Source organism: Medicago sativa, chromosome 6 (genome assembly GCF_051527215.1).
Source record: "Medicago sativa cultivar Bolivia chromosome 6, Bolivia_mono, whole genome shotgun sequence".
Lineage (NCBI taxonomy): Eukaryota > Viridiplantae > Streptophyta > Magnoliopsida > Fabales > Fabaceae > Medicago > Medicago sativa.
In genome coordinates, this window is record NC_140754.1 from 73,911,353 (window position 1) to 73,923,725 (window position 12,373).

Here is a 12,373-nt window from a genome sequence, read left to right on the forward strand (position 1 = left end):
CATTCAACTCTTTTATGCTTTCTATGTGATATTTGTTTCCCCACTCAAGTTTTTTTTGTAGTTAGTTTAGTCAACAATGGTTGTCCTCCTCACATGTAAGTTGTGACGTCCCACCATTGATAAGGACCTTCAATATTTTTAAATGGCTTTCCCTTGCTACTGCTGTTGTAGCATAGCCCCAGAACAATCTCACATTTACATTAACTCGCACATTCTATTTAATTTTAACACTTAAATTTGTTTTGGCGACATGTCACGTATCTATGGCTTGAAATTGGGTAAATAGAGCACACCTAAATGGAGCAATCATGGATGTCGCTATATGGACAATATCACAGTCATACATTTATAAAAAATATTAAAAATTCATGTCTTTTTTAGTTAAAAATAAATAAATATATGCATGGTACTTTTACTGACTCTTTCATTATTACCCTTTTAAAACAAAAAATACAAATCTCTTTCATTATTAATTATTAATCTTTTAATTTTGATGGTTCTTATTAGAAAAATGGGAAATAGCAAAAGTCAACTATATATTGAGGGAGGATCAACAAAAACTAAGGACAGAATATGCAAGGAAAAGAAAACAGAGAATGGACAATGAGCAAACACAATAACGACTACTTCAAAGACGAGAAAATTATAAATGACGGAAAGAAAAAGAAAAACGAAATGAAGTTGAAATATCATGCACTAATGATATCATTGAGCGAAACGTGGCCAATCAAATTTTCACAAAAATAATCTTGACTTCAAAAATAATTTTGTTATATGCCTTGACAATATTTTGTTTATAAATCAATATATCAATAATTTTTCATTAATATTTAAAAATTTTAATCAAAATTATACAAACAAACATAATAAAATAATCACATGCGTTAGCGCAGTAGAAAGAGCGGTGAATATTAATTTTTTTACGATAAAATGTAAAAAATTTAATATGATTATTATAAATATTTTTATTATACATAATAGTGAATATTAATTTTTTTACGATAAAATGTAAAAAATTTAATATGATTATTATAAAAACAATGAAATGATGTTGTTTTTAATAAAATGATGTTTAATAAAATAGAAATCTGAACAATTAGTTCTTTATTTCATAAAAAGAATTGTTAAATTATTGACTCAGAAAACAAGGGTAATAATTTTTCTATTGACAGGATGATGATGATGATGTTGTCAACACACGGAATTTACGGAAAATGTAGTTTTTTTTTCTTCTTTTAATATCCCAAAGGTCATCGTATTAATTGTGTTTCTACTGCATAAAGCATCATGTTCATCTGGTTTTCATGTCCATTTGTTTGTTAATCAGAAAGCATGAGTTTATGGGTTGATTGGTTGTATTATGAAGGCTTTCTAAAAAATATGGAGACAATTGCCTGTGAAAACAAATATTGATTAAATTTCATATATTGGTTTTAAAAATATATTTTATTTCTTCTTTATATTTGATCCCCTCGTAAAAATTGTGCTAGCTCTGCCGCTGTTAGTTTTGCAGTTTCAAAAGCATGCTCCGATCCGAATTAATTTAGTTGGGTCTTCCAAAACTGCTGTTAGTTCAATATATATTGATGCAATATTTTGAACGCATACTGTTGAAAGTAAACCAAAATTGAGAAAAAGAGGTATATTTCTATAAATTGTAGTGATGCATTTAAAACGGATGAGGTGAATTTAATCTAAATATAGAGTTGTATTGCATTGTGCTTGAGAGATTGAGAAACAAGTTTAAATATATTTTAGCATTACAAGATCAGATTGAAAAGTTGTATTGCATTATGAGATAAAATAAATTTTTAAGATTAATATCATCACATACCTTCTTCCCTTGTTTAATATTTTTTAGCTAAAAAGTCCCACATTGACAAACACCAAAGATCCGATAACTTTTATAAACTTCAAAGTACATCCTAATGTTAAGTTTCTATGGTTCATTTATAAAGAACTATTGATGTTCCTTAATTAACTTTTTTAATATCATTTATTCGTTTATTGTAAAGTAAAATCAAATATATAATATAATTTGGTCATGATTTATATTTTCTGTGTCGATTTTTTTTTTACTCTTATCTCATCCCTGCCTATCCCCACATCTCTGTGTCGGAGAATCTATCAACAAAAAAATATATACTGTTATCTATACTATATACTAGTGGAAAGACGGGCACACATGTGATTATTTAATTATGTTTGTTTGTATAATTTTGATTAAATTTATTAAATTTTAAAATATTAATGAAAATTATTGATATATTGATTATAAAAAAAATATTGTCAAGGCATATAACAAAATTATTTTTGAACTCAACATATTTTAGTTTGCCTGCATATAAAATTAAGATAAAATAATGATCATTTATTGTTTATTCTAATAGTAATTAGTAACATCGTAACATAAATGTATAAATGACATTTTATGTAAAAGAAACATTGCTATGATTACGATAAAATAATATTTTTTAAAACTACATTTTTTGTAAAGTCTCCATCTTCTTCTATTTTCCATTCTTTAACGAGAACTTTTGTTGAAATTTGAGAAACCCCTTTTGATAAAGCTACGCATAATTGACCAGGGTTGAAAACATGTCGTGGAAGATAGATTCCGACATTGGGAATGGTCTACCCTTGTGACTTATTTATGGTAATAGCAAACTTAGTCTAATGGGAAATTGTTTTCTATTAAGCACAAAGGGAAGTCATGAATTCACATTTATTTTTAATTTAATTTTGGGCAAGAATGCTCTTTTTCCAGCATTGCTTCCTGTTAGGGTTTCCACATCCAACATATTCTTTAGTAAACCACGACATAAGAATCGTGTCCCACTACACAGGCCATATCTAGGGTTTAAGTTTCACAAGTCCATCAAAGATGCACCTTTTTTTACCTTTAAAATATGTGGAGGGATACTTCATTGAGGAATTGAGTTTAGAAATTCCAGTTGATATAAGTTATGAGTATCCCCTTCAACCTCGTCAAATGACAACAAATTATGTTGTTCTCCTAGAAACGTGTTGATAATTAATATTTAATATAGTGCTAACAAATATTTTTCTAAAATATTTTGAGTCCTAATATTTCTTTAGAGGATGTAAAGTCCAATCTTCAACATTATTTTTTTCTCACGTTTGTTACTAATATTTTTTTTAGAGGATTTAAAGTCCATTTTGCTCACGTTTGTTGTTAATATTTTTTTTCAGAAGATTTAAAGTCCAATCTTTAACATTATTTTTTGTTCACGTTTGTTATTAATCTTTTTTTAGAGTATTTAAAGTTCAATCTTTAACATTATTATTTTTTACTCATGTTTGGTACTAATATTTTTTTAGAGGATTTAAAGTCCAATCTATAACATTATTTTTTGCTCACGTTTGTCACTAATATTTTTTTAGAGGTTTTAAAGTCTAATCTTTAACATTATTTTGTGCTCACAATTATTACTAATCTTTCTTTAGAGTATTTAATGTCCAATCTTTAACATTATTATTTTTTGCTCACTTTTGTTACTAATCTCTTTTTAAAGGATTTAAAGTTCAATCATTAACATTATTTTTTGCTTACATTTGTTACTAATCTTTTTTTTAGATGATTTAAAGTCCAATATTTAACAATATTTTTTGCTTACGTTTGTTCCTAACTTTTTTTTAGCGAATTTAAAGTCCAATCTTTAACAATATCTTTTGCTCACGTTTGTTACTAATATTTTTTTAGAGGATTTAAAGTCCAATCTTTAACATTCTTTTTTGCTGACGTTTGTTACTGACCTTTTTTTAGCGGATTTAAAGTCCAATCTTTACTATTATTTTTTGCTCACGTTTGTTAAATTGATCAAAGGCTAAGGAAGAGTAACTTATATTAATAAAATAATAAAATAATATGGACATACTGTTTTTTGTGGGAGTAATAAAATAATATGGAAATATTGTTTTTTGTGGAAGGGACATTAAAATACTTGTCAATCTTTGTTGGTTGTATTGAGGGGAACAACACAAATATACAACATAAAACCGGTTGAGAAAAAGTAACATGGGTTTTTGTTTTGTGCTAATTTTTTCTGAGTTTGATATGTGGTTAACGGAGGTAAAAGAGGGTTAACATGTACGATTAGTGACATGAATTAGTAATCCACGTGTTATTTTATAATTGGCTAACAGTAAGAACAGTTCATAAGGATTTGTGTGCAAGTTTTCTCCTTAAATTAAATTTATTCTTATCTATTTGTTACATGTGTTATTTGTATTTAAAATTAAAATTTAAAATTAAGGATATTTTTGGAAAGAAAAGTTCAACCTAAAAGTGTGCTGAAAGGGGTAGTTTTCTTTATAATAGTATAGATAAAGAAAACTATCACTCATGGAGATCCACGGAATTTCGCTCTCATGTCACAATAACTCTCTTATCTTGCCTAACTATCCAAAATCTATTTCAATTAATATTTCCGACAACTGCCAGACCATACGAGAAAACAAAGGCAAATAGACCTAATTAACGAGGTGATCCTTTAACACGTACACACTAAATATATTTTTTTAAAAACACAGACTACCCACGAAACTACCAGAACATGCGATAGAACGAAGACACCAATCATCTAAAATGTAAATTAAAATATTTCTCAGAAGTGATAAGAGAAAAAGATTGGTTGAGTGAAGAAACATATGGGGGATGAGATAAACAAACAAATGGCTTGCGTAAATTGTATCTCAAAGAATTAACTCAATTATGTTATGCAATTCCAATTTCAACTCAAAACTAAAAAGTGTATTTTCAAACTCATCCCAAAGGATCTTTAATAATTGTGTGAAATAATCAGTTACTGATAAGATAATTTGATGAAGTTTGAATATTTCTTCTAGAAGATCAGAAATGCGAAAAACATCAGCCTGACAGAATCGATCCTTGAGATTCTTCCAAACTTCAAATGCTTTGTCTATCCACAAAACAAAACTGATTGTAAGATTTATTCTGAAACTTATCGATGTATCCAAGCAAGAACCATGATATTGCATCCAGGGCCGTCTTAACAAATCCGTAGGCCCAGTTTTAGTCTTTTAAAGGATGTAAAAAAAAATTAAAATTTGGGCCCAAAAAAAAACACTAAACAAAATTATTACAAAAAATACTCAAGCAAGACTTGAACCCATGACCACCCACTAAAACATAAGCGGCCATGCCACTGAAGTACTGCTATCCGCTTGTTAATTTTTCACATTAATAAGTATATAACTAATATTTTCGTGCCTTGGAAACAAAAAAAATAATATTTTGGCCCCAAAAAATTTGAGGCCCGGTGTCATAGCCCAGCCTCGACGGGCTATGGGCCGGCCCTGATTGCATCGCTGCCATACTCTATAGAGAGGATGTGAAGGCGAGGTGGTAAGATCGAACCATCAACGAAACTTATCTTATTCTTTGCCATGAGAGCAACTTTCATAGCCCTAGACCATGTATGATAGTTTGGTCCAGAAAGTAGTGGAGAAACCAATGGTTTTAAGGACTGTCATTGGCATGAACAAAATATGGATTTAGGAGATTTGTAATTGAATCTGGAAGGATGTTTTGGTTTGCCATGGTGATTTAACAGACTTAAATACAAGAGATTGCAAGAAAAACAATCAATTGCAAGATGAAGATGAATATACGATTGATTATGGAATGATATCTCCTGATACCATGCTAGTTCAGTAAATAAATTGTTTATTCTAACTTACTTACATAAATCATACAATAATCCACATATATTTACATCACAATGTAACTACCTTTTGTAACTTCCTAACATAAACTTCAAATAATAACTAACAATTGACCATGTATTTATCTATGGTAACAAAAATCACCTTGATGATTATAAATACTCTCATCTAAGTTTTTATCGACACCATTTCCCACTTACTTCTTTTAGCTTTAGAAGAAGATACTTCTTAATCTTAATCTTAATGATATACAAACATGGAACAAGTTTTAGGTCTCTAATCCAATATGTCACACTCTCAAGCATCTGTAACGCCTAAATTTGAAAGTGTCTAGAATATTCAAATAAGCGTTAAAACTGATATTGGATACATTAATTATACAAACGGAAACGACATCAAGTCGTAAGTTTAGATACATCGACAATCCAAAGTTTCTATGTTACATTATTACACCAAAAGTTTGTCAAACTAAGTACATATACAAAGTTGTAACAACACATCTCATAATATAACATAGGCATCTTTAATCTACATCAAAGTGAATCCATGAAGTCACGATCAATCCAAGACTTTTTCTTTACCTTTTCCTTGCGAAACCTGTGAACCTGAACAATATAATGAGTTGGGTGAGACATAATGCCTCAGTGAGTTCTTCCTAGCCCTAGGCTAGTGATAACCTCGTGGATACCTATGGTTATCACGTGTCTATATTACAACCTGACGGTTGATTATACGTGTGTGGTCATATACCCTTAACGGTCGTGCAACTAGACCCGTCTTAGGTATCTCCTAACTTGTTATAGGCTTGCTAATATCATACGTGCCATGGCGGTCGAGGGATCCTAGTACCGCTTTGCTAAGATACGATAAACGCACCTAAGCCTAAGCATGAATCAAATCATGGCACAACCTATACCGGACGAATAGGGTAACCTAAGTTCGTCCTTGGCAATCTTTTATAATTGATCATATCTAACATCATATCATAATCATGCATGAATACATTCATTTTAATCATTATGTTAGCGTTGAACAATCAAACATTATCTTGATTCATTTTACGGAGAGTCCCGGGTGGAGTAACCCCGAGTACACTCCCATACATGACCGATGTACGCACATCGGACTCCCTCGGTGTTGTGCGGGTCCCTCACGGCTTGAATCGTTCCCCTTGAGTCGAGAACCTCTCGTATCCCCCTGTCGTGGATAACGAGAGACACGAACACCTACATCTTGTATTAATCATAGTCTTATGCATACATGAATGGTTAATCTATAACCTCTTGAGTTAATTTCCTTAACTCGGATCCTTGATCGATCCATTGGGTAAGAACATACAAATTCATGAGCGTAGAAGATTATTCATCGCACTTTATCATACATATAAAATCATGCTCAACATTCTAAATCTCAACATCTACGTCAAGGTTCTAATTTCATTTCCCCTCATTAGTTATTGCTTGCTATCCAATCAACTCGTGTTATAAATTCTTGTATGCCATGCTTATTTATACGTTATGAATACTTGTTTAATTATCAAGAAACATTTTTAAAGTCCATGCCTTGGAGTCTTATTTGAAGGGGTTTAATATTAAAGTACTTGACAAAGAAAAACGCTCACGCCACGCCAAAACCACCCGGAACAAGCAAAACAGTGAGTCACCTTACTGTCAACTCGCCTAGGCGAGTGATTTTGGTGTGGGAGGCGAGTAGCTACTCTCCTAGGCCAGAATGGTGGCGAGTAAACACCCCTCCCTGTGGGTGTTGCTTGCCTAGGCGAGTAAATAGCTCGCCTAGGCGAGTTTTGACAGTTCAGACTGTTAAAAACTCCATTTTTGACCCAAAATCCTCCACACAAGCATCCCAAGGCATGGCAAGTTACTAGAGATCATATAGAAACTGTAAAATAGTCTTAGAACAAGTATTCACATGTATAAAGATGCATGACACAAAAAGGGATAAATTTTCTATATGTAAACCCTAGCATAAATACATAATTTTCTTGTAAGCTTTTACCCACATCCCATGGACAAGAACTACCTAAGAACTCACCTTAATTTAACTTGAGAATATGCACACAACTTCAAGCCCTTGATAGCAAACCCTAAGCTCAAAACCCTAGTTGAAAGATGGATGTTTAGTGAAGCTTGTTTCCAACTTGTCACCAACAACTAACCAACACTATTCTCGCTTGGATTCTAATTCTTTGAAGGATAAGGAGAAGATTGAGCAAAGATCATGAGGAGAGAAGAAAAGAGAAGATTGCTTTAACATTCCACTAACCAAAACCATAAACCCTAACCATCTTATGTTTGATTAACACAAGAAGGAAGATGAAATCAAAGATTGAGTAGAGTGAGGGAAGGAGGGAACCGATTTCCCTAGAGAGAAGGGAGAGCAAAAATTTCTTACAAACCCTAGAGAGAGAAAGTGATGTGAATTATGAAAATATTGGGCCTAAAATCCTTAAATAATCCCTCCATGATAAATTACCATTTTACCCTTAGTCTTAACCGCGCTTACTCTATCGTTAACAGGTAAATCATCGTATCATAAAAGTGGGATATTACAGCATCCAATGCCAAATCATCAAATTTTCAAAGTACATTTTATTATCTTTTATAGTAATTGTGACCAGAAAACACCACTTTCATCAATTTTTCTCAAATTATAAATCATAAATAACCACTTTAACCAAATAATATTGAATTGCTAAATTTCCCTCCAAAAAAGATGATTTTCGGACCTTCTTTTAGAAAAAATAAGCTAAATTGAAGTAAGGCCCAACACTCTAATCCAACCTTTTTCAACTTTTTCATCAGAAATAATAAATGCAATAGATAAAAGATAATTGATGTTCACACTTCATATAAGGCTAGAAAAACAACTGTAAAAGACGCAAATGTCCCTTTGATAGTTAACTGTCGCCGGTTTATACCATCGGTTGTTAACTGCCGAAGTTTTCCTCGGCAGTTAACTGCCGCCGGTTCCATTGGCTGTTAAATGTTGATTTGATCCTGCACATATGCAGAACAGAAGCATCAGTCTTCCCATTAGCATATTTCCTTCAAAACTTGTCAAATTCTCTCCAATTCAATTTTGGACGAAAATCAATTGAATTGTCTCCACTTTAACACAAGTAGTATTAGTCATTTGTAATCATAATGTTAGTTTGTGTAGGTTTTTCTAACAGAAACATGCAAAATCAAATTTTGATTTTTCAACAAAAACATCTAGAATTACAATTTTGTTCCTTAAAAAAAATTCACCACTAAGACACGAATTAATTATGAACTAATTAAAAAATTCATGACTATGTAGAACGAAAACTCAATTCCATTAATTACATAAAAAAATAATTAAAAGGACACAACACGGAATGATTACTAATAACTGTTGCTATTTTTTGAAATTGGTGGACATTAATTTTAATTTAAGGGTAAATTACACATTTACTTTTAATAACTATAGAATAAAGGTTTTGTGACATGTCAAGGGATGTAATTTGAGAAACTTTTGACAAAGATAGAGACTTGTTTACAAATACATGGACCAATTGGTCAATTTGATGGGAATTAGAATTAACTTCACCTTTCTCTCTTCTCTTCTTCTCAGACCCTAGCCGTCACCCCTTTTTTCTTCTTTTTCTTGTCAGAGGGGTGATTTAGGGTCAATTTTGACCCAAAATCACCCCTTCGAGTTGTTTTTTCCTTCGATCTTAATTAAATAAGTGATTTCACATATTTTCTGTTTTCTTTCATTTGTTTTTGTGATTTCGTCGTCTCTGAACGACTCTGTTTCTTTTGATTTCCCGTCTTTGTGCGGTGTGTTTTTGATTTCCCGTCTTAGTGCGGTGTTTATTTGATTCAGGTTGAAAGATTAGCTTTGAGCAAGTGCAGATCCGATCAATGACAATGACTTTGGCGTCGTCAACGTTGCAGATCCGGAGACATGAGTATTCCGGAGACTTGAATATAGTCATATTAGTCATATTTGTAGGCATAGATACTTTGCCGTTTTATGCTATTAACATGGATGCTGTGAGTTTGTTCACAGATTCACCCTTTTTGTTTTTAGCGAATTTGGATTTGTATTGTATCGATGAACTTTATCAATTTGAATGAATGAATATCGTTTACTTTTGTCAAAAAAAAAAATAAATACATGGACCAATTCGTTGGTTTCCTCGTGAAAAATAAAAAATAAAAATTTAAATCAAAAAATATATAAAACATAGAGACAAGGACATAATTGAAAAGCTTTTGACAAAGACATGAACTAGTTTGAAATATCAATAGTCATGGCCTAATTTGAGAATGATTTACAGAGAAATGGACAAATTTAATGGTTTACTCGTAAAAAATGTAAGACACAAATTTAAACAAAAATAATTAGCTAAATAATAAAAAAAATAATTAGCTAAATAATTAAAAGTTTATGACTGACGCTGAGTTAACAATAAATATGTTTACCTAGGTCATCCACACACTCAAGTTATATAAGACATCTTGATGTTCATAAACAATATTATACAACACCTTTTAATTGATGTGGGACTATTTTTAGTGACTCTTCTCTTGCGCTATGTATATGCTTAATTCAATGCCTGGGACCGCTATAGCAATGCAGGAAATAGACGAAAAAGATTAGTGGTATTGTCTTTTTGCGAATGACATAAATTTCGGTTAATGGTTTAATCGTAGTGATCATTTATCATATTTGGCTATCACAGTTTTATCGTCCCCACTAATTGTAACTCCATATGAGTTGAAGTTATGTTGCGAGCACTTTGCTTATTGTTTATGTTGCAATTTTCTAAAGCACATTGGATTTCATCTTGAGAATGACATATACCGCTACTGTAATTCCGTAACATGCATTGTTTTCTAATTCAGGCAGAATTAGTGAGAGTAAGCACGATATGTTAGGTTTTTCTTTGGTCAGGCTAGTTTCCATAATTGACAACAAAGACATGAAAATGAGAAAGAAGAAGCCAATCCACTTAATACAAAGACTCCTAAATTAGGCAAACATTTTACTAGTGTATCACTGAAACGTACAGTCAGCATGCAACCTTACTTACATCAAACAACAGATTTTTAGGCGGTCAAAAGAGCATATTTAGTTAAATATGGGGTCACTTTTGCCATTTTTTTAATAGGGTCCAAAATCGCAACATTTTGAAACTTAGGAGGTGAAAAGTGCAGTTTAACCTTTTATTTATGAATAACCAATTAAAGATGTTCTCTCTTACCAACCTATAAACACAAAAATTATTCTACCGTTTATGTTGAAATATGATGCACATTTCTAGATATTTCTAGAATATGTTAGAAATGTATATAGAATCACTCATACTTTTTAAGTGATGATGCACACTTAAAGATCTTTCTAGAATACTTGAGTAGTTAGTAGAATAAACTAATACATTTGTATAAGAAAATGCCATGAACATTCTAGAATGTAGTATCTAGGAGCAGTGATAGGTATACCACCATAGGTGGCAATACCACTCTACACCCTTCCATTGTGGTAAGTTTTATTAATTAAAAATTTGGCCAAATCCATGTCATTAAAAAAATCATTAATGATAAATAAAAAAAGCAAAAAACTGTAGCACCACTCTCTCTCACTCGGCCCATCTCTCTCTCACTCATGCGATTTCCGTTTTCCCCCTTTTCTCCCTCGCCGTGATTTCAACCTTCCGTCGCCGCCGTGATTACTCCATCGCAGCACCTCATGAGATTTCACCCTCGCCGCCGTCGATCTTCGATTCTCCACTTTCACCCATCGTAGCACCCTCGCCGACAATCTCTCTTTTCTTTCTCTCGTCAGCGTTTCAACTCAGGTATATTCATTCATCTCCCTTTTGTTTGATTTGGTTGTTCAATCTTCATCTCCCTTTTGTTTGATTTGGTTGTTCAATCTGGTAATTTAGCCTTAGAGAGTGCCTAAATAGATTTGGTTATTGAACAAGAATAGTGAATGTGGAAATGACATTCGGCTCCTGTGTTAGTTAATGCATGTGTTATGCTTGGTTAGCTTGTAGGATTGGTCTTTGTACATTTTGTTTTTTGGCTTTTAAGTCCTTTCCTGCGGCTATTTTGGTTCTATGCTAGCTCTGTTTGCAGCAGGTTTCCTTTGTATTGTTTGCCTGTTTGTTTGTTCCTCTGCAACCACTTTGCACTGCTGGTGCGTGGTGTATTATATATATATATATATATATATATATATATGCGGATTAAAAAAATCAGGTAATTTAGATCTGTGTATATTTACTATTCTTGCGGTATCTGGTAATTTATCTCGTCGGCGTTTCTCAATTTTGCTGTGATTCACTATTCTTGTTATTCATACACATTTATGGGTATATTGAAAATCAATATTTTTTTAATTTTTATCTGAGATTTTGGCAGTACTGAAGTTAAGAATGGGTTGAATTTTATGTTATGTGTGTTTATTGATGGATAATGTTTGTTTAATGGAGGCTATGGACATTCATTGGGTTAGTCTATAGCCAGTTTTGTGGGTCACAGAACAAAATAGGAACTCATTAGCGAGAAAGTTTAAGGTTCAATGGGTTATTATTATACATGAGGTTTCATGACAAAACATTATAGCATTGTTTGATCCATCTAATTAGTCTCACCTAGTGGAAAACAGC